This window comes from Macaca nemestrina, chromosome 7 (assembly GCF_043159975.1).
Source record: "Macaca nemestrina isolate mMacNem1 chromosome 7, mMacNem.hap1, whole genome shotgun sequence".
Lineage (NCBI taxonomy): Eukaryota > Metazoa > Chordata > Mammalia > Primates > Cercopithecidae > Macaca > Macaca nemestrina.
In genome coordinates, this window is record NC_092131.1 from 174933315 (window position 1) to 174959443 (window position 26129).

At 58.1% G+C, this 26129-nt stretch overlaps 1 protein-coding gene and 13 non-coding genes across 14 annotated transcripts in view; all 14 read left to right on the forward strand.

Moving 5' to 3' along the window:
- LOC105499088 (collagen alpha-1(XXVII) chain B-like) overlaps positions 1-26129 on the forward strand; it is a 252065-nt gene that overhangs the window by 175578 nt on the left and 50358 nt on the right. Inside the window, exons 99-121 of the mRNA XM_071099387.1 lie at positions 129-1642; positions 2020-2063; positions 3354-3529; positions 3913-3956; positions 4689-4774; positions 5292-5423; positions 5819-7441; positions 8023-8697; positions 8789-8905; positions 9287-11559; positions 11954-13573; positions 14155-14833; positions 14925-15055; positions 15437-15480; positions 17579-17710; positions 18105-19581; positions 19976-20021; positions 21362-21492; positions 21850-21894; positions 22463-22593; positions 22978-23021; positions 24363-24493; positions 24874-24922. The gene's annotated coding sequence lies outside the window, so the exon portion shown is untranslated. The remainder of the gene's footprint in view (positions 1-128; positions 1643-2019; positions 2064-3353; positions 3530-3912; positions 3957-4688; positions 4775-5291; positions 5424-5818; positions 7442-8022; positions 8698-8788; positions 8906-9286; positions 11560-11953; positions 13574-14154; positions 14834-14924; positions 15056-15436; positions 15481-17578; positions 17711-18104; positions 19582-19975; positions 20022-21361; positions 21493-21849; positions 21895-22462; positions 22594-22977; positions 23022-24362; positions 24494-24873; positions 24923-26129) is intronic.
- Positions 1698-1778, forward strand: LOC112423120 (small nucleolar RNA SNORD115). Its single transcript, XR_003013590.1, has one exon. It is a non-coding gene; the product is annotated as a small nucleolar RNA SNORD115 (small nucleolar RNA).
- Positions 3585-3666, forward strand: LOC112423123 (small nucleolar RNA SNORD115). The gene has a single exon (XR_003013593.1). It is a non-coding gene; the product is annotated as a small nucleolar RNA SNORD115 (small nucleolar RNA).
- Positions 5485-5566, forward strand: LOC112423132 (small nucleolar RNA SNORD115). Its single transcript, XR_011606324.1, has one exon. It is a non-coding gene; the product is annotated as a small nucleolar RNA SNORD115 (small nucleolar RNA).
- On the forward strand, positions 7071-7152 carry LOC139355562 (small nucleolar RNA SNORD115). The gene has a single exon (XR_011606347.1). It is a non-coding gene; the product is annotated as a small nucleolar RNA SNORD115 (small nucleolar RNA).
- Positions 8961-9041, forward strand: LOC112423046 (small nucleolar RNA SNORD115). Its single transcript, XR_003013522.2, has one exon. It is a non-coding gene; the product is annotated as a small nucleolar RNA SNORD115 (small nucleolar RNA).
- On the forward strand, positions 11620-11701 carry LOC112423137 (small nucleolar RNA SNORD115). The gene has a single exon (XR_003013606.2). It is a non-coding gene; the product is annotated as a small nucleolar RNA SNORD115 (small nucleolar RNA).
- LOC112423130 (small nucleolar RNA SNORD115) lies at positions 13203-13284 on the forward strand. Its single transcript, XR_003013600.2, has one exon. It is a non-coding gene; the product is annotated as a small nucleolar RNA SNORD115 (small nucleolar RNA).
- On the forward strand, positions 15111-15191 carry LOC112423127 (small nucleolar RNA SNORD115). The gene has a single exon (XR_003013597.2). It is a non-coding gene; the product is annotated as a small nucleolar RNA SNORD115 (small nucleolar RNA).
- LOC112423139 (small nucleolar RNA SNORD115) lies at positions 17771-17852 on the forward strand. Its single transcript, XR_003013607.2, has one exon. It is a non-coding gene; the product is annotated as a small nucleolar RNA SNORD115 (small nucleolar RNA).
- LOC112423128 (small nucleolar RNA SNORD115) lies at positions 19638-19719 on the forward strand. The gene has a single exon (XR_003013598.1). It is a non-coding gene; the product is annotated as a small nucleolar RNA SNORD115 (small nucleolar RNA).
- On the forward strand, positions 21532-21612 carry LOC112423135 (small nucleolar RNA SNORD115). Its single transcript, XR_003013604.1, has one exon. It is a non-coding gene; the product is annotated as a small nucleolar RNA SNORD115 (small nucleolar RNA).
- On the forward strand, positions 22650-22731 carry LOC112423098 (small nucleolar RNA SNORD115). The gene has a single exon (XR_003013568.1). It is a non-coding gene; the product is annotated as a small nucleolar RNA SNORD115 (small nucleolar RNA).
- LOC112423060 (small nucleolar RNA SNORD115) lies at positions 24550-24631 on the forward strand. Its single transcript, XR_003013535.1, has one exon. It is a non-coding gene; the product is annotated as a small nucleolar RNA SNORD115 (small nucleolar RNA).

Below are 26129 nucleotides of genomic sequence, written 5' to 3' on the forward strand. Positions count from 1 at the left end.
TGTCTCTGTGCTCCTCCATGAGGCAGTCCTGGCTCCCTGTGTGGGCTTGGTGATAGCCCTCCTGTTCCCCAGGAGCGACGCACGTGGGCGGCTCCTCCCTGACCGCCATTCTCCCCTGTGTCTTTTAGTGAGTTCTTCCACCCAGGCGGGCACCCTGGCATTGACCAGCATAGGTGAGTGTATCCTGCTGGGGTCGTGGGCCATGTGCCAGGCTGCATGGAGTCACCAAGTATTAGCCTTCAGGCAGGAGGTTTTCCTCAGGGACCTTAATCCCCACCTGTGGAGAGATGGGTTTGTCCTCTAGGAAAGCAGCTTTCTGGGGAATCAGACCCAAGACGATGCCTTCCCTGAAGCCCTGCAGGGGTGACAGTGGTCCAGTCTGGAAAGGGTTCCTTCAGTCTCATGCAGGGCAGCTCCAAGCTGACACTCGGTTTGCGAGTTTGTCCTCGAGGGCTGCCCAGGACAAATGAGCGGGACAGCAGAGGCTCTGGGGTGCCACGGGGATCACTCGGGGGCTCGCCGTCCCTGGAAATGGGTGGGCGATCGGGCCCATGGGATGGGGCTGCGGAGATTCAAGGATCGTGCCTCACTCATGGCCCTGAATGTGAATGACCCTGTTGAGCAATGGGCCACGCCAGTAGCTCCTTCTTGAGCCTGGTGGGTGGCGGTTCAGCTTCAACTGGTTGAGTCAAGGCTGAGCCATGGCTGGTGCTTTGTGGTGCTGCAGGCCGGCCCTGGGACTCATGGGCTTCGGGTCAAGGGTGCAGCCCGCCTGCTGCTGGGGGTCACCCCTTCTTCGAGGTAAGTGACTGGAAGGGTCGCATCCCGAGGTTGGAAGGCACCCTCATGAGGGACCCGTCCCAGGAATTTGTGGCCCAGGCTGCTTCTGAGCCATGGGGTCACTTCCAGGGTGGCGGGGTCTTGGGTCCAAGGAAAGGAGAGGGTACCACGTGGCTCCTGATTGGCTGAGTGTGGCCCAGCTCTGTGTTTGGCAGGTGTCTGGGGTGTGGATGAGGACCCAGCAGACAAAGCACGTGGCCCTGGACCCAGGCTACGATTTCTGGTGTGTGCTTGGAGAAGGATCCTGGGCAGGCATTCTCCGCACACAGGGGCAGGCTGTGGGACTGCCAGGTTGGCAGCAGCGCCTGGCTTCCGGGCCAGCCTCCTTGGTTGGCTGTGAGCTGGTTGGCGGCCTTGGTCCCTGCCCTAGGTTTCTGTTGTGGTCTAGAGGCGTGCAGTGGAGCCACTGTGAGCGGTGAAGGTGCTCCAGGGGCCTGCTGTACAGCACAGCCTGGGCATCTTACCCAAGCCCCGTGACCTGCCTACCTTGTCCTTCAAGGGTTCAGTGGTGGAGAGGACCAAGGGTTCCCTGGGTCCATGACCGTCATTATCTCATATGGATGCCATCACATGGGTCCGTGGAGGGAGAACATGTGTGAGCCAGCCCCCACTCCCTGCTTTCCCGCATGGAGGCATGAGGCCCTGTTTGGATACCTGTCCCCTGTCCCTCCAGATGGTGACCAGAGAGGAAGACTTGCATTGCGCCTGCTAGCCCCAGGCCAGTGGCCATCAGCCAGGTGCCCAGCCCCTGGTGAGCTGAAGCTTGCGCCCTACTGGGCCCTGGTCTCCTGCATTGAACTTGGTGAGCACATTAGGGTCCCACTGGATGCATGTGTTGGGAGGGGGTGCCCTGGGTTGGGTCGATGATGAGAACCTTATATTGTCTGAAGAGAGGTGATGACTTAAAAATCATGCTCAATAGGATTACGCTGAGGCCCAGCCTGGGTGAGAATTTTGGAGGATTCTGGGAATTACAAGTTCCCCGGCAGGAGCACTGTATTTTGGGCTGAAGACCTGGAGGCTCTGAGGGCATCTGGAGGGTGCCCAACCCTGTCTCTGCACTCCTCCGTGAGGCAGCCAGGCTCACTATGTGGGCTTGGTGTCGGCCCTCCCCTTACCTGGGGGCAGGGTACTTTGGCAGCTCCTTCCTGAGCCCCCATTCTCCCCTGTGTCTTTCAGTGAGCTCTTCTGCCTAGCAGACCCCCTGGCATTGACCAGCATCGGTGAGTGGATCCTGCTGGGGTCATGGCCCATAAGCCAGGCTGTGTGGGGTTGCTGAGCGCCAGCCTTCAGCCGCAATAATTTTCTCAGGAGCTGTCCTGAATACCCACTTGGAATGGGTTCTCCAGACGGGCGGCTTCCTTGGGAATCAGACCCAAGGAGGATACCTTCCCTGAAGCCCTGCAGGGGTTACAGTGGTCCAGACAGTAAAGGGTTCCCTCAGCCCCATGTGGGGCAGTGCCCCGCTAAGACTCAGGCTCAGGTCAGGCCTCTAGGACAACCAGGCCACATGCGGGTGGCCACAAGGGCTCTGGGGTGCCAAGGGGGTCTTGCAGGGGCCCTCTGACCTTGGAGAGGTGTGTGCGATTCTGCCCATGGGGTTGGGCTTCAGATTTGCAAGGATCTCTCCAAACCTATAGCCCTGAGTGGGACCGACCCTATTAAGCTATGGGCCATCCCAGTGGTGCCTCTTTGAGCCAAGTGTAGGGTGGCACTGTTTCCCTAAGGGTGTGTCAAGACTAGCTCTAGCTGGCACCTGAGGGTGCTGCATTCCGGCCTGGAATTGGTGGCTTTGGGCCAAGGGTACAGTCCATGTCCCACTGGGGGTCACCCCTTCTTTGTTGGCAGTGACAGGAAGGCTGTCCTCCTGAGGTGGGGAGACCTGCTGTGGAAGGACCTGTCCTGGAAATTTGTGGTCCAGGCTGCATCGGAGCCATGGGGTCACCTCTAGGGGGGTGGGATCTTGGGTCCAAGTAAAGGAGAAGATACCAGGTGTCCCCTGATTGACTGAGTGTGGCCCCGCTCTGTGTGTGGGAGGTGTTGTGTGGCCATGGATGGGGACTCACCAGAGAACACATGAGGCCCTGGGGCCCCAGGCTGCGATTTCCAGTGTGGTGTGGAGCAGGGCCTGGGTTCTCACCCTCCACACACACGGGCAGACTATGCAACTGCCAGATCAGCAGTTCATGGCATCTGGGCCAACCTCCTTGGTTGCCTGTGAGAGGGTAGGTGGCCCTGGCCTGCACCCCAGGGGCCAATACAGCCCTGGAATTGTGAGAGGCAGCTAGCGTGGGCAGTGGAGGTGCTCAATGTGCCTGCAATAGGGCATAGCTAGGGCGTCTTGCCTGAGTCCAGTGACCCACCTGCCCTGTCCTTCCAGGGTTCAGTCGTGGGGAGGGCCAAGGTTCCCCTGCATCCATGACACATCAGTGTTTCACATGGATCCCATCACATGGGACCATGGTGGGAGAGCAGTCGTGAGCTGGCATCCCCCACTCCCTTCCTGCTTGTAGGCGTGAGGTTCCATTTGGACACAGGTCCACCTCCTGTCCGCTAGATGGTGAGACCAGAGGAAAACTTTCGTTGGGCCCGCTGTCGCAGGGCGAGTGGTCATCAGTCAGGTGCCCAGCCCCTGGAGCGCTGAAGCTCAGACCTTTCCTGTCACTCTGGTCTCCTGCACTGAGCTGTGGTGAGCACATCCGGGTCCCACTGGATGCATGTGTGGGGAGGTGGTGCCCTGAGTTGGGTCAATGATGAGAACCTTATATTGTCCTGAAGAGAGGTGATGACTTAAAAATCATGCTCAATAGGATTACGCTGAGGCCCAGCCTAGGTGAGAATTTTGGAAGAGGATGCTGGGATCCCAAGGTCCCCTGGCAGGGCCACTGTATTTCGGGCTGGAGTCCTTGAGGCCCTGAAGAGCACCTTAGGGGTACCCAACCCTGTCTCTGTGCTCCTCTGTGTGGCAGCCCAGGCTCCTCATGCGGGCTTGGTGTTGGCACTCTGGCTCCCATGGGCTGGGGCAGGTTGGTGGCTCCTCCCTGAGCCCCCGTTCTCCCCTGTGTCTTTCAGTGAACTCTTCTGCCCAGTTGAGCCCCTGGCCTTGAGCGGCATAGGTGAGTGGATCCTGCTGGGGTCCTGGCCCATGAGCCAGGCCATGGGGGTCCACTGAGGGTCACCCTTCAGGCCACGAGGGTTTCCTCAGGGAGCCAACCTATATCCCCACCAGGGACAGATAGTTTCTCCAGGAGGGTGGCTTCCTTGGAAATCGATCCCAAGAAAGATGCCTTCCCTGAAACCCTGCAGGAGTAACAGAGGTTCAGGCAGGAGAGGGTTCCTTCAACCCAATGCAGTGCAGATCTCACCTGAGACTTGGTGCACAGGTCAGGTCTGGAGGACTGCCCAGGTCACATGAGGGCATCCACAGGGTCTCTGGGGCCAGGAGTCTTATACAGGAGCTCTTTCTCCCCGAGGCTTGCAGGGGGTTGGGTGTGGGTGATCGGGCTTACAGAGTCAGGCCGTGAAGACTCAAGGGTTGAGCCATACTCTGGGCCCAGAATGGGGCAGACCCTGTTGAGCAATGGGCCATCCCACTGGTGCCTCCTTGAGGCTGGTGGGGGTGGTGCGGCCTCACTAGGGTTGGGTCAAGGGTGAGCTCTGGCCGGCACCTGGTGGTTGGCCCTGGGAATCGTGGGCCAAGGGTGCAGCCTGCGTCCCATTGGAGGTCACCCCTCCCCAAAGTGGAGTGGCTGGAAGGGTGGCATCCTGTGGTGGAAGGTCCACTGTCAAGAGACCTGTGCTAGCAATTTGCTGCCCAGGCTGCTTCTGAGACATGGGGTCACCTACAGGGTGGTGGAGTCTTGAGCCAAAGGAAAGGAGAAGATACCATGTGCCCCTTGATTGGCCGAGTGTGGCCTGGCTCTGTGTTTGGGAGGTACGTGGTACATGAATGGGGACCCACCAGAGAAGGCACGTGGCCCTGGGACTCCAGGATGCGATTTCTGGTGTAGGCTTATAGAGGGTGCCTGGACAGGTGCCTTCCACATCCAGGGGCAGGCTATATGCCTGCCAGTTCTGCAGCTGCACATGGCATCCAGTCCAGCCTCCTTGGTTTGCCATGAGCTGGTTGGTGGCCCTGGCCTTGCCCAGTGGTCCAAGTGTGGCCAGGTCATGTGGGGGAGCTGGTGTGGGCAGTGGAGGTGCTCCAGGATCCTACAGTAGGGTGCAGCCTGGGCGTCTTGCTGGAATCCCATGACCTGCCTACCTTTTCCTTCCAGGGATCAGGGGCAGGGAGGGCCAAGGTTTCCTTGCAGGCATAACCGTCACTGTTTTACATGAATCCCATGTATTGAGTCCAGGGAGGGAGACCATCTGTGAGCCAGCATGCCCTGCCCACTTTCCTGCATGGAGGCGTGAGGCCGTGTTTGGACAACTGTCCCCCACCCCTACAGATGGTGACCCTGGAGGAAGAATTGCATGAGGCCCACTGGCCCTGGGACAGTGTCCCTCAGCCAGGTGCTCGGCCCCTGGTGAACTGAAGCTCAGGCCCTTCCTGGTGCCCTGGTCTCCTGCACAAAGCTGTGGTGAGCACATCTGGGTCCCAGTGGATGCATGCATGGGTTGGGGGGAGTGGTGCCCTGGGTTGGGTCAATGATGAGAACCTTATATGGTTCTGAAGAGAGGTGATGACTTAAAAATCATGCTCAATAGGATTACGCTGAGGCCCAGCCTAGGTGAGAATTTTGGAAGAGGATGCTGGGATTTCTAGGTCCCTGTCAGGGGCTCTGTATTTTGGACTGGAGAAATCCAGGCCCTGAACAGCATCTTGGGGGAGCTCTACTCTGTCTCTGCATTTCTACATGAGGCAGCCCAGGCTCCCTCTGTGGACTTGGTGTTGGCTCTCCGGTTCCCCGGGGTAGGGCACCTTGCTGGGTCCTTCCTGAGCCCCTGTTCTCCTCTTGTGTCTTCTGTATTTCAGTGAGCTCTTCAGCCCAGGTGGGCCCGCTGACATTGACGCACATAGGTGAGTGCATTCTGCTGGCATCGTGGGCCATGAGCCAGGCCACATGGTGTCACTGAGGGTCAGCCCTTGGGAAAGAAGAGTTTCCTCAGGGAGCTGACATGAATCCCCACTGGGGAGAGATGGTTTCTGCAAGAGACTGGCTTACTTGGGAATCAGACCCAAGACAATGCCTTCCCTGATGCCTTACAGGGGTGATGGTGGTCCAGGCAGGAAAGAGTCCCCTCAGTCCCATACAGGGCAGCTCCCAGCTGAGACTTTGTGTGCAGGTCTGGCCCAGGCCACATGAGGGGGGCCACAGGGGCTCTGGGGTGCCACAGGGGTCACACGAGAGCTCTCTTTCCCTGGAAAGGTGTTTGAATGGGCCCGTGGGGTCAGGCTGTAGAGATTCGAGGACTGCATCCCAACCATGGCCCTAAATGCAACCGACTGTGTTGAGTAATGGGCCATCTCAATGGCGCCTCTTTGAGCTTGGTGGGGGGTGGTGCTGTTTTCCTGGGTTTGGGTCAAGACTGAGCTCTGTCCACTGCCTGGCGATGCTGCAGGCCGGCCCTTGAACTTGTGGGCTTTGGTCTAAGTCAGCAGCCCACATCCTCCTGGAGGTCACCCTTTGCATGTCGGTGAGTGGCTGGAAGAGTGGATCCTAAGGTAGGAAGACCCGCTGTCGATGGTCCTGTCCTGGGAATTTGCCACCCAGGCCTCTTCTGAGCCATGGGGTCACCTCCAGGGTGGCAGGATCTTGGGTCTAAGGAAAGAGAGGATACCATGCGGCCCAGGGTTGGCCGAAGGTGGCCTGACTCTGTTTTGGGGAGCTGTGCGGGACATGGATGGGGACTCGCCAGAGAAGGCCTGTGGCCCTGGGACTCCAGGCTTCGATTTCAAGTGTGGTTTGCCAAGAGTGCCCCACTTCCATGATAGGTCTGTGTTCTGTGTGGATCGCATCACGTGAGTAACCCTCACCCCTTTGCCACATGGAGGCATGAGGCCCCGTTTGGACACATGTCCTCCTCCTGTCCCTCCAGGTGGTGAGCCCAGAGGAAGACTTGTGTTGGGCTCAATGTCTTCGAGCCAGTGTCCCAAAGCCAGGTGCCCGGCCCCTGGTGTGCTGAAGCTTGGGACCTTCCTAGTGACCTGGTCTCCTGCACTGACCTGTGGTGACTACAACCGGGTCCCACCGGATGCCTGTGCAGGAAGGAGGGTGTCCTGGGTTGGGTCGATGATGAGAACCTTGTATTGTCCTGAAGAGGGGTGATGACTTAAAAATGATGCTCAATAAGATTACCCTGAAGCCCAGCCTAGGTGAGAATTTTGGAAGAAGATGCTGGAATCCCGAAGTCCTCATCAGGGCCCCTGTATTTTGGGCTGGAGACCTGGAGGGCCTGAAGGACATCTGGGGGGCCCAACCCTGTCTCTGCACTCCTCCGTGAGGCAGCCCAGGCTCCCTGTTTGGGCTTGCTGTTGGTGGTCCAGTTTCCTGGGGTGGGGCATGAGGGCAACTCCTCCCTGAGCCCCCCTTCTCCGTTTTTGTCTTTCAGTGAGCTCCTCCACCCAGGCAGGGCACCCTGGCATTGAGCGGCATAGGTCAGTGGATCCTGCTGGTGTTATGGGCCATGGGTCAGGCCACGTGGAGTCGCTGAGGGTCAGCCTTCAGGACAGGAGGGTTTCCTTAGGGAGCAGACTTGAATACCCACCAGGGATGGAAGGGTTGATTCTCTAGGAAAGTGGCTTCCTGAGGAATCGAACCCAAGGAGTACGCCTTCCCTGGAGTCCTGTGGGGATGACAGTCATCCAGGCAGGAGAGGCTTCCTTCAGTCTCACACAAGGCAGCTCCCAGCTGAGTCTTCCTGTGCTGCTGTGACCTCGAGGACTGTGTAGGCCACATGAGGGTGTCCACAGGGCCTCTGGGATGCCATGGGGTCACACGGGAGCTCTCCATCTGTGGAGAAAGGTTGGGTAGGGCCCATGGAGTTGAGCTGCAGATATTCGAGGATCGCACTTGACTTATTGCCCTGAATGGGATGGGCCAGTTGAGCAATATGCCAACCCGTGGCACCTCTTTGAGCCTGGAGGGGGCGGTGCTATTTCCCTAGGTTTGGGTCAAGGCTGAGCTCAGGCTGGCACTTGGTGTTGCTGCATTCTGACCATGGACTCGTTAGGTTTAGGTCAAGGGGTCAGCCCACGTATTTCTGAGGTTCTCTCCTTGGCTGAAATTCACCCCTTTCCTGTGGGCAAGTGTCTGGAAGGGTGGCCTCCTGAGGTGGAAGGCCTGCTGTCAAGGGTCTTGTCCCTGGAATATGCCGCCCATGCTGCTTCTGAGCCATGGAGTCACTTCCAGGGTGCTGAGTCTTGTGCCCAAGGAAAGAAGTCACCATGTATCCCCCGAATAGCCAAGTGTGGCCCTGCTCTGTGTTAGGAGGTGTGTGGGGCATGAATGGGGACCCACCAGAGAGAGCATGTGGCCCTGGGACTCCAGGATGTACAGGACTCTAGTACGTGCTGTGATAGGGCACGTGGGTGGGTTCCCACAGTGCACAGGGACAGGATATGTGACTGCCAGCTTTGCAGTGGCATCTGGCATCTGGGCTAGCCTCTGGTTGGCAATGAGCTGTTTTGTGGCCCTGGTCTGTGCCCAGTGGACCTGGCATGATGCTGGGGTCATGTGGTGGAGCCGGCATGGGCAGTGGAGATGCTCATGGGCTCTGCAGTAGGGCACAGCTGGGGCTTCTTGCCCGACCCCAGTGACCCGCCTGCCCTGTCCTTTCAAGGATTGGTGGCTGAGAGAGCACAGGGTACCCTGCGTCTGCGACAGGCCAGTGTTCCACATGGGTCCATGGAGGGTGAGCATCCCTGAGCCGCCACACCCCACCTTCTGCCTCCATGGAGGGATGAGGTTGTGTTTGGACACCTATCCTACTCCTGTTTCCCCAGATGTTGAACCTTGAGGAAGACTTTTATTGGACCCAATGGCCCTGGGCCAACGTCTGTCAGTAAGGTGCCCAGCCCCAGTGCCCTTCCTGATGCCCTCGTCTCCTGCATTGAGCTATGGTGAGCACATCCGGGTCCCACTGGATGCTTTGATGGGGAGGGGGTGCCCTGGGTTGGGTCGATGATGAGAACCTTATATTGTCTGAAAAGAGGTGATGACATAAAAATCATGCTCAATAGGATTACGCTGAGGCCCAGCCAGGGTGAGAATGTTGGAAGAGGATGCTGGGAATTATGAGTTCCCTATGAGATCCACTGTAATTTGGGCTGGAGACCTGGAGGCTCTGAGGGCATCTGGAGGGTGCCCAACCCTGTCTCTGCATTCCTCCATGAGGCAGCCCAGGGTCACTATGTGGGCTTGGTGTCAGCGCTGCTGTTACCTAGGGGTGGGGCACTTTGGTGGCTCCTTCCTGAGCCCCCATTTTCCCCTGTGTCTTTCAGTGAGCTCTTCTGCCCAGCAGACCCCCTGGCATTGACCAGCATAGGTGAGTGGATCCTGCTGGGGTCATGGCCCATGAGCCAGGCTGTGTGGGGTTTCCGAGCATCAGTCTTCAGCTGCAAGGGTTTCCTTGGGAGCCTTCCTGAATGCCCACCTGGGATTGGTTCTCTAGGAGGGCAGCTTCCTTAGGAATCAGACCCAAGGAGGATACATTCCCTGAAGCCCTGCAGGGTTTGTGGTGGTCCAGGCATTAAAGGGTTTCCTCCACCTCATGCCGGGCAGTGTCCCGCTGAGACTCGGTCCTCAGGTCTGGCCTCTAGGATGGCCAGGCCACATGAAGAGGGACACATGGGCTCTTGGGCACCAAGAGGTTCATGTAGAGGCTCTCTGACCTTGGAGAGGTGTGTGTGATTCGGCCCAGGGGGTTGGGCTGTGGATTTTCAAGGATCGCACCAAACCCATGGCCTTGAATGTAACTGACCGTATTAAGCAATCGGCCATCCCAGTGGTGCCTCCGTGAGCCAAGTGCGGGTCAGCACTGTTTCCTCAGGGTGAGTCGAGACTAGCTCTGACCAGCATCTGATGGTGGTGCAGTCCCGCCCTGGGATTGGTGGGCTTAGGGACAAGGGGATGACCCATGTCCCATCGGGGTCACCCCTTCCTTGTGGGCGAGTGGCAGGAAGAGTGTCCTCCTGAGGTGGGAAGGCCTGCTGTGGAAGATCCTGTCTCAGAAATTTGCTGTCCAGGCTGCTTCTGAGCTATGGGGTCACCTCCATGCTGGCGGGGCCTCAGGTGAATGGATCCTACTGGGGTCATGGGCCATGAGCCAGGCCGAGGTGGGGTCCCTGAGTGTCACGCTTCAGGTCATGAGGGTTTCCTCAAGGAGCTGACCTGAATCCCCACCAGGGATGGATGGTTTCTCCAGTTGGGAGATTTCCTTGGAAATCGGTCCCAAGAAGGACGCCATCCCCGAAACCCTGCGGAAGTAACAGAGGTTCAGGCAGGAGAGGGTTCCTTCAACCCAATGCAGTGCAGATCCTAGCTGAGACTTGGTGCACAGGTCAGTCCTGGAGGACTGCCCAGGCCACATGAGAGCATTCCCAGGGTCTCCGGGGCTAGGAGTCTTATATGGGAGCTCTTTGTCCCTGAGGCTTGAAGGGGACAGTGTGTGGCTGATCCGGCTTACGGAGTCAGACCCTGAACATTCAAGGGTCAGGAATGACCTATGGCCCTGAATGGGACTGACCCTGTTTAGCAATGGAGCAATGGGCCATTCGGTGGTGGCACCTTGAGCCTGGTGGGGGTGGCGCAGCCTCGGTGGGGTTGGGTCAAGGCTGAGCTCTGGCTGTCACCTCATGGTTGGCCTTGGGAATCAGGGGTTGGGGCCAAGGGTGCAGCCCGGGTCCCACTGGAGTTCACCCCTCCCCATTGTGGAGTGGCCAGAAGGGTGGCATTCTGTGGTGGAAGGGCCACTGTGAAGGGTCCTGTCCCAGCAATTTGCTGCCAAGGCTGCTTCTGAGTCATGGGGTCACCTCCAGCGTGATGGGGTCTTGAGCCAAAGGAAAGGAGAGGACATTATGTGGCCCCTGATTGGCAGAGCGTGGCCCAGCTCTGTGTTTGGGAGGTGTGAGGTGCATGAATGGGGACCCACCAGAGAAGGCACGTGGCCCTGGGGCCCCAGGATGGTATTTCTGGTGTGAGCTTATGGAGGGTGCGTGAATGTGTGCATTCCATGCCCAGGGGCAGGCTATGTGACCGCCAGGTCTGCAGTGGCGCATGGCGTCCAGGCCAGCCTTCTTGGTTTGCCGTGAGCTGGTTGGTGGCCCTGGCCCTACCCAGTGTTCCCATTGAAGCCCAGAGTTGTGTGGGGGAGCTGGTGTGGGTAGTGGAGGTGCTCCAGGGTCCTACAATAGGGTGCAGCCTAGGCGTCTTGCTGGAATCCCATGATTCATCTGCCCTGTTCTTTCAGGGTTCAGTGGCAGGGAGGGCCAAGGGTTCCTCACATGTATGACTGTCACTGTTTTACATGGATCTCATCTCATGAGTCCATGGAGGGAGAGCATGTGTGAGCTAGCACCCTCTGCCCCCTTTCCCCTATGGAGGCATGAAGCCCTGTTTGGATACCTGTCCCTCACCCCTCCAGATGGTGACCCTGGAGGAAGAATTGCACTGGGCCTGCTGGCCCTGACACAGTGTCCCTCAATCGGGTGCTCAGCCACTGAAAAGCTGAAGCTCTGGCCCTTCCTGGTGCCCTGGTCTCCTGCACAGAGCTCTGGTGAGCCCATCTGGGTCCCAGTGGTTGCATGCATGGGTTGAGGGGTTGGTGCCCTGGGTTGGGTCAATGATGAGAACCTTATATGGTTCTGAAGAGAGGTGATGACTTAAAAATCATGCTCAATAGGATTACGCTGAGGCCCAGCCTAGGTGAGAATTTTGGAAGAGGATGCTGGGATTTCTAGGTCCCTGTCAGGGGCTCTGTGTTTTGGACTGGAGAAATACAGGTCCTGAACAGTATCTTGGGGGAGCTCTACCCTGTCTCTGCATTTCTACGTGAGGCAGCCCAGGCTCCCTCTGTGGGCTTGGTGTTGGCTCTCCGGTTCCCCAGGGTAGGGCACCTTGCTGGGTCCTTCCTGAGCCCCTGTTCTCCTCTTGTGTCTTCTGTATTTCAGTGAGCTCTTCAGCCCAGGTGGGCCCGCTGACATTGACGCACATAGGTGAGTGCATTCTGCTGGCATCGTGGGCCATGAGCCAGGCCACATGGTGTCACTGAGGGTCAGCCCTTGGGAAAGAAGAGTTTCCTCAGGGAGCCGACTGAATCCCCACTGGGGAGGGGTGGTTTCTCCAGGAGGCTGGCTTACTTGGGAATCAGACCCAAGACAATGCCTTCCCTGATGCCTCACAGGGTTGATGGTGGTCCAGGCAGGAAAGATTCCCCTCAGTCCCATACAGGGCAGCTCCCAGCTGAGACTTTGTGTGCAGGTCTGGCCCAGGCCACATGAGGGGGGCCACAGGGGCTCTGGGGTGCCACAGGGGTCACACGAGAGCTCTCTTTCCCTGGAGAGGTGCTCGAATGGGCCCGTGGGGTCAGGCTGTAGAGATTCGAGGACTGCATCCCAACCATGGCCCTAAATGCAACCGACTGTGTTGAGTAATGGGCCATCTCAATGGCGCCTCTTTGAACTTGGTGGGAGGTGGTGCTGGTTCCCTGGGTTTGGGTCAAGACTGAGCTCTGTCCACTGCCTGGCGATGCTGTAGGCCGGCCCTTGAACTTGTGGGCTTTGGTCTAAGTCAGCAGCCCACATCCTCCTGGAGGTCACCCTTTGCATGTCGGTGAGTGGCTGGAAGAGTTGATCCTCAGGTAGGAAGACCCGCTGTCGATGGTCCTGTCCTAGGAATTTGCCACCCAGGCCTCTTCTGAGCCATGGGGTCACCTCCAGGGTGGCAGGGTCTTGGGCCTAAGTAAAGAGATGACACTATATGGCCCAAGGTTGGCCGAAGTGGCCTGACTCTGTTTTGGGGAGCTGTGCGGGACATGGATGGGGACTCGCCAGAGAAAGCATGTGGCCCTGGGACTCCAGGCTTTGATTTCAAGTGTGGTTTGCCAAGGGTGCCCCACTTCCGTAATAGGTCTGTGTTCTGTGTGGATCCCATCCCATGAGTAACCCTCACCCCTTTGCGGCATGGAGGCATGAGGCCCCGTTTGGACACATGTCCTCCTCCTGTCCCTCCAGGTGGTGAGCCCGGAGGAAGACTTGTGTTGGGCTCAATGTCTTTGGGCCAGTGTCCCAAAACCAGTGCCTGGCCCCTGGTGTGCTGAAGCTTGGGACCTTCCTAGTGACCTGGTCTCCTGCACTGACCTGTGGTGACTACAAACGGATCCCACCGGATGCCTGTGCAGGAAGGAGGGTGTCCTGGGTTGGGTCGTTGATGAGAACCTTGTATTGTCCTGAAGAGGGGTGATGACTTAAAAATGATGCTCAATAAGATTACCCTGAAGCCCAGCCTAGGTGAGAATTTTGGAAGAAGATGCTGGAATCCCGAAGTCCTCATCAGGGCCCTTGTATTTTGGGCTGGAGACCTGGAGGGCCTGAAGGACATCTGGGGGGCCCAACCCTGTCTCTGCACTCCTCCGTGAGGCAGCCCAGGCTCCCTGTTTGGGCTTGCTGTTGGTGGTCCAGTTTCCTGGGGTGGGGCATGAGGGCAACTCCTCCCTGAGCCCCCCTTCTCCGTTTTTGTCTTTCAGTGAGCTCCTCCACCCAGGCAGGGCACCCTGGCATTGAGCGGCATAGGTCAGTGGATCCTGCTGGTGTTATGGGCCATGGGTCAGGCCATGTGGAGTCGCTGAGGGTCAGCCTTCAGGACAGGAGGGTTTCCTTAGGGAGCAGACTTGAATACCCACCAGGGATGGAAGGGTTGATTCTCTAGGAAAGTGGCTTCCTGAGGAATCGAACCCAAGGAGTACGCCTTCCCTGGAGTCCTGTGGGGATGACAGTCATCCAGGCAGGAGAGGCTTCCTTCAGTCTCACACAGGGCAGCTCCCAGCTGAGTCTTCCTGTGCTGCTGTGACCTCGAGGACTGTGTAGGCCACATGAGGGTGTCCACAGGGCCTCCTGAATGCCATGGGGTCACACGGGAGCTCTCCATCTGTGGAGAAAGGTTGGGTAGGGCCCATGGAGTTGAGCTGCAGATATTCGAGGATCGTACATGACTTACTGCCCTGAATGGGATGGGCCAGTTGAGCAATATGCCAACCCGTGGCACCTCTTTGAGCCTGGAGGGGGCGGTGCTATTTCCCTAGGTTTGGGTCAAGGCTGAGCTCAGGCTGGCACCTGGTGTTGCTGCAGTCTGACCATGGACTCGTTAGCTTTAGGCCAAGGGGTCAGTCCACGTATTTCTGAGGTTCTCTCCTTGGCTGAAATTCACCCCTTTCCTGTGGGCAAGTGTCTGGAAGGGTGGCCTCCTGAGGTGGAAGGCCTGCTGTCAAGGGTCTTGTCCCTGGAATATGCCACCCATGCTGCTTCTGAGCCATGGGGTCACCTCCAGGATGGTGAGTCTTGTGCCCAAGGAAAGGAGAAGTCACCATGTGTCCCCCGAATAGCCAAGTGTGGCCCTGCTCTGTGTTAGGAGGTGTGTGGGGCATGAATGGGGACCCACCAGAGAGAGCATGTGGCCCTGGGACTCCAGGCATGTACAGAGCTCTAGTACGTGCTGTGATAGGGCACGTGGGTGGGTTCCCACAGTGCACAGGGACAGGATATGTGACTGCCAGCTTTGCAGTGGCATCTGGCATCTGGGCTAGCCTCTGGTTGGCAATGAGCTGTTTTGTGGCCCTGGTCTGTGCCCAGTGGACCTGGCATGATGCTGGGGTCATGTGGTGGAGCCGGCATGGGCAGTGGAGATGCTCATGGGCTCTGCAGTAGGGCACAGCTGGGGCTTCTTGCCCGACCCCAGTGACCCGCCTGCCCTGTCCTTTCAAGGATTGGTGGCTGAGAGAGCACAGGGTACCCTGCGTCTGCGACAGGCCAGTGTTCCACATGGGTCCATGGAGGGTGAGCATCCCTGAGCCGCCACACCCCACCTTCTGCCTCCATGGAGGGATGAGGTTGTGTTTGGACACCTGTCCTACTCCTGTTTCCCCAGATGTTGAACCTTGAGGAAGACTTGCATTGGACCTAATTGCCCTGGGCCAACGTCTGTCAGTAAGGTGCCCAGCCCCAGTGCACTGAAGATGGGTCCCTTCCTGATGCCCTCATCTCCTGCATTGAGCTATGGTGAGCACATCCGGGTCCCACTGGATGCATTGATGGGGAGGGGGTGCCCTGGGTTGGGTCGATGATGAGAACCTTATATTGTCTGAAGAGAGGTGATGACATAAAAATCATGCTCAATAGGATTACGCTGAGGCCCAGCCTGGGTGAGAATGTTGGAAGAGGATGCTGGGAATTATGAGTTCCCTGTGAGATCCACTGTATTTTGGGCTAGAGACGTGGAGGCTCTGAGGGTATCTAGAGGGTGCCCAACCCTGACTCTGCACTCTTCCATGAGGCAGCCCAGGCTCACTATGTGGGCTTGGTGTCAGCGCTGCTGTTACCTAGGGGTGGGGCTCTTTGGTGGCTCCTTCCTGAGCCCCCATTTTCCCCTGTGTCTTTCAGTGAGCTCTTCTGCCCAGCAGACCCCCTTGCATTGACCGGCATAGGTGAGTGGATCCTGCTGGGGTCATGGCCCATGAGCCAGGCTGTGTGGGGTTTCCGAGCATCAGTCTTCAGCTGCAAGGGTTTCCTTAGGTGCCTTCCTGAATGCCCACCTGGGATTGGTTCTCTAGGAGGGCAGCTTCCTTAGGAATCAGACCCAAGAAAGATATATTCCCTGAAGTCCTGCAGGGGTTGTGGTGGTGCAGGCATTAAAGGGTTTCCTCCACCTCAAGCAGGGCAGTGTCCCGCTGAAACTTGGTTCTCAGGTCTGGCCTCTAGGATGGCCAGGCCACATGAAGGTGGACGCAAGGGCTCTGGGGCACCAAGAGGTTCATGCACAGGCTCTCTGACCTTGGAGAGGTGTGTGTGATTCGGCCCATAGGGCTGGGCTGTGGATTTTCAAGGATCGCACCAAACCCATGGCCCTGAATGTAACTGACCGTATTAAGCAATCGGCCATCCCAGTGGTGCCTCCGTGAGCCAAGTGCGGGTCAGCACTGTTTCCTCAGGGTGAGTCGAGACTAGCTCTGACCAGCATCTGATGGTGGTGCAGTCCCGCCCTGGGATTGGTGGGCTTAGGGACAAGGGGATGACCCATGTCCCATCGGGGTCACCCCTTCCTTGTGGGCGAGTGGCAGGAAGAGTGTCCTCCTGAGGTGGGAAGGCCTGCTGTGGAAGATCCTGTCTCAGAAATTTGCTGTCCAGGCTGCTTCTGAGCTATGGGGTCACCTCCATGGTGGCGGTGCCTCGGGTGAATGGATCCTACTGGGGTCATGGGCCATGAGCCAGGCCGGGGTGGGGTCCCTGAGTGTCACGCTTCAGGTCATGAGGGTTTCCTCAAGGAGCTGACCTGAATCCCCACCAGGGATGGATGGTTTCTCCAGTTGGGAGATTTCCTTGGAAATCGGTCCCAAGAAGGACGCCATCCCCGAAACCCTGCGGAAGTAACAGAGGTTCAGGCAGGAGAGGGTTCCTTCAACCCAATGCAGTGCAGATCCTAGCTGAGACTTGGTGCACAGGTCAGTCCTGGAGGACTGCCCAGGCCACATGATGGCATTCCCAGGGTCTTCCGGGGCCAGGAGTCTTATATGGGAGCTCTCTGTCCCTGAGGCTTGCAGGGGCACAGTGTGTGGCTGATCCGGCTTACGGAGTCAGACCCTGAACATTCAAGGGTCAGGAATGACCTATGGCCCTGAATGAGACGGACCCTGTTGAGCAGTGGAGCAACGGGCCATCCCGGTGGTGGCACCTTGAGCCTGGTGGAGGTGGCGCAGCCTCGGTGGGGTTGGGTCAAGGCTGAGCTCTGGCTGTCACCTCATGGTTGGCCCTGGGAATCGTGGGCTTTGGGCCAAGGGTGCTGCCCGGGTCCCATTGGAGTTCACCCCTCCCCATAGTGGAGTGGCCAGAAGGGTGGCATCCTGTGGTGGAAGGGCCACTGTGATAGGTCCTGTCCCAGCAATTTGCTGCCAAGGCTGCCTCTGAGTCATGGGGTCACCTCCAGGGTGATGGGGTCTTGAGCCAAAGGAAAGGAGAAGACATTTTGTGGCCCCTGATTGGCAGAGCGTGGCCCAGCTCTGTGTTTGGGAGGTGTGAGGTGCATGAATGGGGACCCACCAGAGAAGGCACGTGGCCCTGGGGCCCCAGGATGGTATTTCTGGTGTGAGCTTATGGAGGGTGCGTGAATGTGTGCATTCCATGCCCAGGGGCAGGCTATGTGACCGCCAGGTCTGCAGTGGCGCATGGCGACCAGGCCAGCCTTCTTGGTTTGCCATGAGCTGGTTGGTGGCCCTGGCCCTGCCCAGTGTTCCCATTGAAGCCCAGAGTTGTGTTGGGGAGCTGGTGTGGGCAGTGGAGGTGCTCCAGGGTCCTACAGTTGGGTGCAGCCTAGGCGTCTTGCTGGAATCCCATGATTCATCTGCCCTGTTCTTTCAGGGTTCAGTGGCAGGGAGGGCCAAGGGTTCCTCACATGCATGACCGTCACTGTTACATGGATCTCATCTCATGAGTCCATGGAGGGAGAGCATGTGTGAGCTAGCACCCTCTGCCCCCTTTCCCCATGGAGGCGTGAAGCCCTTTTTGGACACCTGTCCCTCACCCCTCCAGATGGTGACCCTGGAGGAAGAATTCCATTCGGCCTGCTGGCCCTGACACAGTGTCCCTCAATCGGGTGCTCAGCCACTGAAAAGCTGAAGCTCTGGCCCTTCCTGGTGTCCTGGTCTCCTGCACAGAGCTCTGGTGAGCCCATCTGGGTCCCAATGGATGCAGGCGTGGGTTGAGGGGTTGGTGCCCTGGGTTGGGTCAATGATGAGAACCTTATATGGTTCTGAAGAGAGGTGATGACTTAAAAATCATGCTCAATAGGATTACGCTGAGGCCCAGCCTAGGTGAGAATTTTGGAAGAGGATGCTGGGATTTCTAGGTCCCTGTCAGGGGCTCTGTGTTTTGGACTGGAGAAATACAGGTCCTGAACAGTATCTTGGGGGAGCTCTACCCTGTCTCTGCATTTCTACGTGAGGCAGCCCAGGCTCCCTCTGTGGGCTTGGTGTTGGCTCTCCGGTTCCCCGGGGTAGGGCACCTTGCTGGGTCCTTCCTGAGCCCCTGTTCTCCTCTTGTGTCTTCTGTATTTCAGTGAGCTCTTCAGCCCAGGTGGGCCCGCTGACATTGACGCACATAGGTGAGTGCATTCTGCTGGCATCGTGGGCCATGAGCCAGGCCACATGGTGTCACTGAGGGTCAGCCCTTGGGAAAGAAGAGTTTCCTCAGGGAGCCGACTGAATCCCCACTGGGGAGGGGTGGTTTCTCCAGGAGGCTGGCTTCCTTGGGAATCAGACCCAAGACAATGCCTTCCCTGATGCCTCACAGGGGTGACTGTGGTCTAGGCAGGAAAGTGTCCCCTTATTCCCATAGGGGGCAGTTTCCAGCTGAGACTTGGTATGCAGGTCTGGCCTGAAGGACAGCCCAGGCTACATGACGGGTGTCACAGGTGCTCTGGGTGCCCCAGGGGTCACACGAGAGCTCTCTTTTCCTGGAGAGGTGTTCGAATGGGCCCGTGGGTTCAGGCCACAGAGATTCAAGGATTGCATCCCAACCATGGCCCTAACTGAGACCGACTGTTGAGTAATGGGCCATCTCAATGGCGCCTCTTTGAGCCTGGTGGGGGGCCGCGCTGTTTCCCTGGCTTTGGGTCAAGGCTGAGCTCTGGCCAGCACCTGGTGATGCTGCAGGCCGGCCCAGGTTCTTCTGGGCTTTGGTCCATTTGGCAGCCCGGTCCTGCTAGAGATCACCCCTTGCTGGTTGGTGAGGGGCTGGAAGAGTGGATCCTGAGGTCGGAAGACCCACTGTCGATGGTCCTGTCCTGGGAATATGCCACCCAGGCCTCTTCTGAGCCATGGGGTCACCTCCAGGGTGGTGGGGTCTTGGGGCTAAGGAAAGAGAGGACACTATGTAGCCCATGGTTGCCCAAGGGTGGTCTGACTCTCTGTTTAGGACATTTGCAGGACATGGATGGGGACCCGCCAGAGAAAGCATGTGGCTCTGGGACTCCAGGCTTTGATTTCGGGTGTGGCTTGCAAATAGCACCTAGGCAGGTGCCCACCACACCCTGGGGCAGGCTATGCATCTTCCATGTCCACAGTGGCATATAGCTTCTGGGCCACTCTCCTTGGCTGGCCATGAGCTGGCTGGTTCCCTGTGCCCTGTGTTCCCGGAGTGGCTCTGGAATTGTGTGGGGCAGACAGCTTGGGCAGTGGAGATGCTATCAAGGCCATCAGTAGGGTGCAGTCTGGGCATCTTGCCTGAGCCCAGACCTACCTACCCTGTTTTCTCAGGGTTTGGTGATGGGGAGGGCCAAGGGCTCCCCATGTCCATGATAGGTCAGTGTTTCTCATGGACCCCATCACATGCGTATACCTTACCCCTTCCCCACATGGAAGGATGAGGCCTTGTTGGGACACATGTCCTCTTCCTGTCCCCCCAAATGGTGAGCCTGGAGGAAGACTTGCATTGGGCCCAATGGACCCAGGCCAGTGGCCATCAGCCAGGTGCCCACCCTGGTGTGCTGAAGTTTGGGACCTACCTGTCGTTCTGGTTTCCTACACTGTGCTGTGGTAAGCACATCTGGGTCCCGCTGGATGCATGCATGGGGAGGGGGGTGCCCTGGTTTGGGTCAATGATGAGAACCTTTTATTATCCTGAAGAGAGGTTATGACTTAAAATTCATGCTCAATAGGATTACACTGAGGCTCACCCTAGGTGAGAATTTGGAAGAGGATGCTGGGATCCCGAAGTCCCCGGTAGGGGGCTTTATTTATTAGTTTTGAGCTAGAGCCCTGGGGGCCCTGAAGGGCATCTGGGGGGCCCAACCCTGTCTCTGCACTCCTCCGTGAGGCAGCCCAGGCTCCCTGTGCGGGCTTGCTGTTGGTGGTCCAGTTCCCTGGTTGGGGGGGGGCGGGCACGTGGAAGCTCCTCCTTGAGCCCCACTTCTCCACTTGTGTCTTTCAGTGAGGTCTTCAACCCAGGCAGGGCACCCTGGCATTTACTGGCATAGGTGAGTGGATCCTGCTGCCATCATGGGCCATGGGCCAGGCCACGTGGAGTCATTGAGGGTCAGCCTTTGGGACAGGGGGGTTTCCTCAGGGAGCAAACCTGAATCCCCACCCGGGAGGGATGGGTTGGTCCACCAGGAGGGTGGCTTCCTGGGAAATCGGACCCAAGGAGGATGCCTTCCCTGGAGCCCTGCAGGGATGACAGTGGTCCAGGCAGGACAGGGTTCCTTCAGTCTTACACATGGTAGCTCCCCCATGAGTCTAGGTGTTCGAGTCTGGCCTCAAGGACTGCCCAGGCCACCTGAGGGGCCAATAGGGGCTCTGGGACGCCATGGGGGTCACACAGGAGCTCTCCATTCATGGAGAAAGGTGGGTAATAGGGAGGGCCCATGGAGTTGAGCTGTAGAGATTTAAGGATTGTGCCCAATGCATGGCCATGAATGGGACAGACCCTGTTGAGTAATGAGCCATTCCATGGGCCTTGTTGAGCCTTGAAGGGGGTGGTACTGTTTCCCTAGGTTTGGGTCAAGACTGAGCTCTGGCCGGCGCCTGGTGGTGCTGAGGTCTGGCCATGGACTCGTCGGCTTTGGGCCAAGGGGTCAGCCTGCTCCCACTGGAAGTCCCCCTTCCCCGTGGCTGGAAGTCCCCCCTTCCCTGTGGCTGGAAGTCATCCCTTCCCAATGGTCAAGTGTCGGGAATGGTTGCCTTGAGGTTGGAATGCCTACTGTCAAGGGTCTTGTCCTTGGAATATGCGGCCCATGCTGCTTCTGAGTGATGGGGTCACCTCCAGGGTAGCGGATGTTGGGCCCAAGGACAGGAAAAGATGCTGTGTGTCCCCTGATTAGCTGATTGTAGCCCTGCTCTGTGTTCAGGAGGTGTGTGGGGCATGGATGCGGACCCATCAGAGAAAACATGTGGCCCTGGGACCCCAGGTTGCTATTTCCAGTATGTGCTGGGAAAGGGCATCTGGGTGGGTGCCCACCATGCACAGGGATAGGCTGTGTGACTGCCAGGTCTGCAGTGGCATCTGACATCCAGGCCAGCCTCCTTGGTTTGCCGTGAACTGGTTGGTGGCACTGGCCTGTGACTAGTAGTCCTGGCGTGACCCTCGGGTTGTGTGGGTGAGCCAGTAGGGTCCCAGTGACCCGCGTGCCCTGTCCTTCCAGGGTTCTGTGGCTAAGAGCACTGGGTGCCCTCTGTCCGTGATGGGCCAGTGTTCCACATGCATCCCATCACATGGGTCCATGGAGGGCGAGTATGCTTGAACTGCCACACCCCACTTTCGGCTCACATGGAGGAATGAGGTTGTGTTTGGACAACTGTCTTACTCTTATTCTCCCAGATCGTGACCCCAGAGGAAGAATTGTTTTGGGCCCAATGGCCCTGGGCCAGTGTCCATCAGCCCGGTGTCCAGCCCCTGGTGTACTGAAGCTCAGGCCCTTCCTGGTGCCTTAGTCTCCTGCACTGAGCTTGGTGAGCCCATTCGGGTACTGCTGGATGCAGCGGTGAGGAGGGAGATGATGAGAACCTTATATTGTCCTGAAGAGAGGTAGTGACTTAAAAATCATGCTCAAAAGGATTATGCTGAGGCCCGGCCTAGGTTAGAATTTTGGAAGAGGATGCTGGGCTCCCGAGGTCCCCAGGAGGGCCCCTGTATTTTTGGCTGGAGACCTGGAGGCTATCTGGAGGGTGCCCAACCCTGTCCCTATACTCTTCTGTGAGGCAGCCCAGGATCTCTGTGCAGGCTAGGTGTTGGCACTCTGGTTTTCTGGGGGCAGGTGAGGTTGGTGGCTCCTTCGTGAACCCTTATTCTCCGCTTGATTCTTTCAGTGAGCTCTTCTGCTCAGATGGGTCCCCTGGCATTGACCAGCATAGGTGAGTGGATCCTGCTGGGTTCATGGGCCATGAGGCAGACACATGGGGTTACTGAGGGTCAGCCTTCGGGACAGGAGGGTTTCCTCAGGGAGCCGACCTGAATCCCCACCATGGAGGGATGGGTTGGTCCTCTAGAACAGTGGCTTCCTGGGGAATCTGACACCAAGAGGACACCTTCGCTGAAGCCCTGCAGGGGTGATGGTGGTCCAGGCTGGAAAGGGTTCCTTCAATCTCATTCGGGGCAGCTTCCTGCTGACATGAGGTCTGACACTGAGGACTGCCCAGGCCCCATGAGCAGGACAACAGGGGCTCCAGGGTGCCATGGGGATTGTGCGGGGGGCTCTCCATCCCCGGAGAGAGGTGGGCAATCGGGCCTATAGGGTCAGGCTTCTAGGGTTCAGTGGCGGGGAGAGCCAAGGGTTCCCTGGGTCCATTACTGTCAGTGTTTCACATGGATCCCATCACATGGGTCCATGGAGAGACAGCATGTGTGAGCAGGCACCCCTTGCTCCCTTTCCCACATGGAGATGTAAGGCCCTGTTTGGACACCTGACCCCCATCCCTGCAGATAGTGAACCTGGAGGAAGACTCTTCCTGGGTCCCCTGGCCCCAAGCCAGTGTCCATCAGTCAGATGCCAGACCCCAGTGTGCTGAAACTCATGCCCTTCCTGGTGCCCTGGTCTCCTACACTGAGCTATGGTGAGAACATCCGGGTCCCACTGGATGCATGCGTGGGGAGGAATGTGCCCTGGGTTGGGTCAATGATGAGAACCTTATATTGTCCTGAAGAAAGGTGATGACTTAAAAATCATGCTCAATAGGATTACGCTGAGGCCCACCCTAGGTGACAATTTTGGAAGAGGACACTGGGAATCAATGAGGTCCCTGGCAGGGCCACTGTATTTTGGACTGGAGACCTGGAAGCCCTGAAAGGCACCTCGTTGGGGGCCCAACTCTGTCTTCTCTCCCCCATGAGGCAGCCCAAGCTCCCTGTGTGGGCTTGGTGTCAGCGCTCTGCTTTCCTGGAGGCGGGGCATTTTGGCTGCTCCTTCCTGAGCCCCTGTTCTCCCCTGTGTCTTTCAGTGAACTCTTTCACCCAGCAGACTCCCTGGCATCGACCAGCATAGGTGAGTGGCTCCTGCTTGGGTCATGGGCCATGAGCCAGGCCATAGGATTGCCAAGGGTCAGCATTTGAGCCATGAGGGTTTCCTCAGGAGCTGACCTGAATCCCCACCTGGGATGGGTTTTCCCAGAGGGCAGCTTCCTTGTGAGTCTGACCCAAGTAGGATGCCTTCTCTGAAGCCCTGCAGGGGTGACAGTTGTCCAGGCAAGAAAGGGTTCCCTCAGCCCCACGCGGGGCAGCACCCAGCCGAGACTCAGTGCTTGGGTTAGGCCCCTAGGATGGCCAGGCCCTTTGAGGGGGGTCACAAGGGCTCCAGGGCACCACAGGGGCCTCGCAGGGTCTCTCGGAACCCGGAGAGTGGTATGCGATTCGGCCCATAGGATCGGGCCCCAGATTCAAGGATCACACCACATCCATGGCCCTGAAGGGAACCAACCCTGTTAAGCAATGGGGCATCCCAGGGGTGCCTCTTTGAACCAAGTATGAAGTAGCGCTGTTTTCCTGAGGTTGAGTCAATACTAGCTCTGTCCAGTGCCTGTTGGTGGTGCAGTCCAGCCCTGAAATTCATGGGCACCGGGCCCAGGGTGCAGCCTGTGTCCCACTGGGGATTCACCCCTTCCTTGTGGGCGAGTGGCGGGAAGGGTATCCTCCTGAGGTGGGAAGGCCAGCTGTGGAAGGAACTGTCCCGGAAATTTGCCATCCAGTCTGCTTCTGAGCCATGGGGTCGCCTCCAGGGTTGGCAGGGTCTTGGGCCCAAGGAAAGGAGAGGACACCATGTTTCCCTCAACTGGCCGAGCGTGGCCCTGCTCTGCATGTGGGAGGTGTTGTATGGGGCATGGATAAAGACCCACCAGAGAAAACACGTGGCCCTCAGGCCCAAGGCTGCAATTTCTCAGTGCACGCTTGGAGACGGTCCTGGACCCCCTCCATTCCCAGGGGAAGGCTGTGCAACTGTCAGGTTGGCAGTGGCATGTGGCATCTGGGCCAGTGTATTTGGTTGGCCATGAGCTGTTGGTGGCCCTGGTCCTTTCCCAGGGTTTGGGTGCAGCCCTGGGGTCATGTGGGACAGCCAGTGTGGGCAGTGGAGGTGCTCTGGTGGCCTGCAGTAGGGTGCAGCCTGGGTGTCTTGCCCGAGCCCAGTGACCTGCCTGCCATGTCCTCACAGGGTTCCCTGGCAGGGAGGGCCAAGGGTCCTCTGTGTCTGTGACACATCAGTGTTTCCCATGGATCCCATCAAATGGGTCCATGGAGGGAGAGCATGCGTGAACTGGCATCCCTCCACCCTCTTCCCTGCATGGAGGCATGAGCCCCTGGTTGGACATATGTCCTCCTCCTGTCCCCCCAGATGGTGGCCCTGGAGGAGGACTTGTATTGGGACCACTGGCCCCACATCAGTGTCTTTCAGCCAGGTGTACAGCCCTTGGTGTGTTGAAGCTCAGGCCCTTCCTGGTGCTCCGGTCTCCTGCACTGAGCTTGGTGAGCCCATCCAGGTCCTGCTGGATGCATATGCGGGAAGGGGGGTGCCCTGGGTTGGGTCGATGATGAGAACCTTATATTGTCCTGAAGAGAGGTGATGACTTAAAAATCATGCTCAATAGGATTACGCTGAGGCCCAACCTAGGTGAGAATTTTGGAAGAGTATGGTGGGATCCTGAGATCCCCAGCCAGGCCACTGTATTTTGGGCTGGAGTCACTGAGGCCCTGGGCATCTCAGGGGTGCCCAAATCTGTCTCTGCGCCTGTCCATGAGGCAACCCACTTTCCCTGTGTAGGCTTGGTGTCGGCCCTCCCGCTCCCCGTGAATGGGGCATATTGGCGGCTTCTCCCTGAGTACCTGTTCTCCCCTGTGTCTTTCAGTGAGCTCTTCTGCCCAGGTGGTCGGTCCCCCTGGCCTTGAGGGGCATAGGTGAGTATGTCCTGCTGGCATCATGGTCCATGAGCCAAGGTGCGTGGGGTTGCCAAAGGTCACCCTTTAGACTGTAGGTTTCCTTAGGGAGCTGACCTGAATTCCCACTGGGGAGGGCTGGTTTCTCCAGGAGGGCGTCTTCCATAGAAACTGGTCCCAAGAAGGACTCCTTCCCTGAAGCCGTGCAGGGGTGACAGTGGTCCAGGCAGGAAAGGGTTCCTTCAAACCAACGCAGTGCAGCTCCTAGCTGAGACTCAGTGCACGGGTCAGGGCTTGAGGACTCCCAGGCAACATGAGGGGATCCATAGGATCTCCGGAGGCCATGGGTGTTAAGCAGGAACTCTCTATCCTTGAGGCTTGCTGGGGGCGGTGGGACGGTGGCAGGGTGTGGGTGATCGAGTTTATGGAGTCAGGCTGTGAAGATTCAAGGGTCAGGCCCCACCCATGGCCCTGATGGGACCAACCCTGTTGAGCAATGGGTTATCCCAGGGGTGCTTCCTTAAGCCTGGTGTGGGCAGCGTGGCTTCAATGGGGTTGGGTCAAGGCTGAGCTCTGGCCTGCACCTGGTGGTTGGCCCTGGGAATTGTGGGCTTTGGGCCAAGGGTGCAGCCTGCCTGCTGCTGGAGGCCATCCTACCCAGAGGTGGAGTGGCCGGAAGAGTGGCAGGCATCCTGTGGTGGAAGGCCCACTGTTGAGGGTCCTGACCCAGCAAATTGCTGTCCAGGTTGCTTCTGAGCCATGGGTTTACCTCCAGGGAGGTGGGATCTTGAGCCCAAGGAAAGGAGAGGACATCATGTGTCCCCTGAATGGCCGAGAGTGGGGAGAATGTTTGGGGGGTATGTGGTGCATGCATGGGGACCCACCAGAGAAGGCACATGGCCCTGAGGCCCCAGGACGCAATTTATAGCACGCTTATAGAGGGTGTCTGAGGGGGCACTCTCCATGCCCCGGTGCAGGCTATGTGACTGCCAGGTCTGCAGCAGTTCGTGGCATCCGGGCTAGCCTTCTTGATTGCTTATGAGCTGGTTGATAGCCCTGGCCTGTGCCGAGGGGTCCTGGTGCGGCCCTGGGGTTGTTCGGGGAGCCAGCGTGGGCAGTGGAGGTGCTCTTAGGGCCTGCAGTAGGGCACAGCCCAGGTGTTCTTGCTTGAGTTCAGTGAACCTCCTGCCCTGTCCTTCCAGGGTTCAGTAGCAGGGAGGGCCCCATG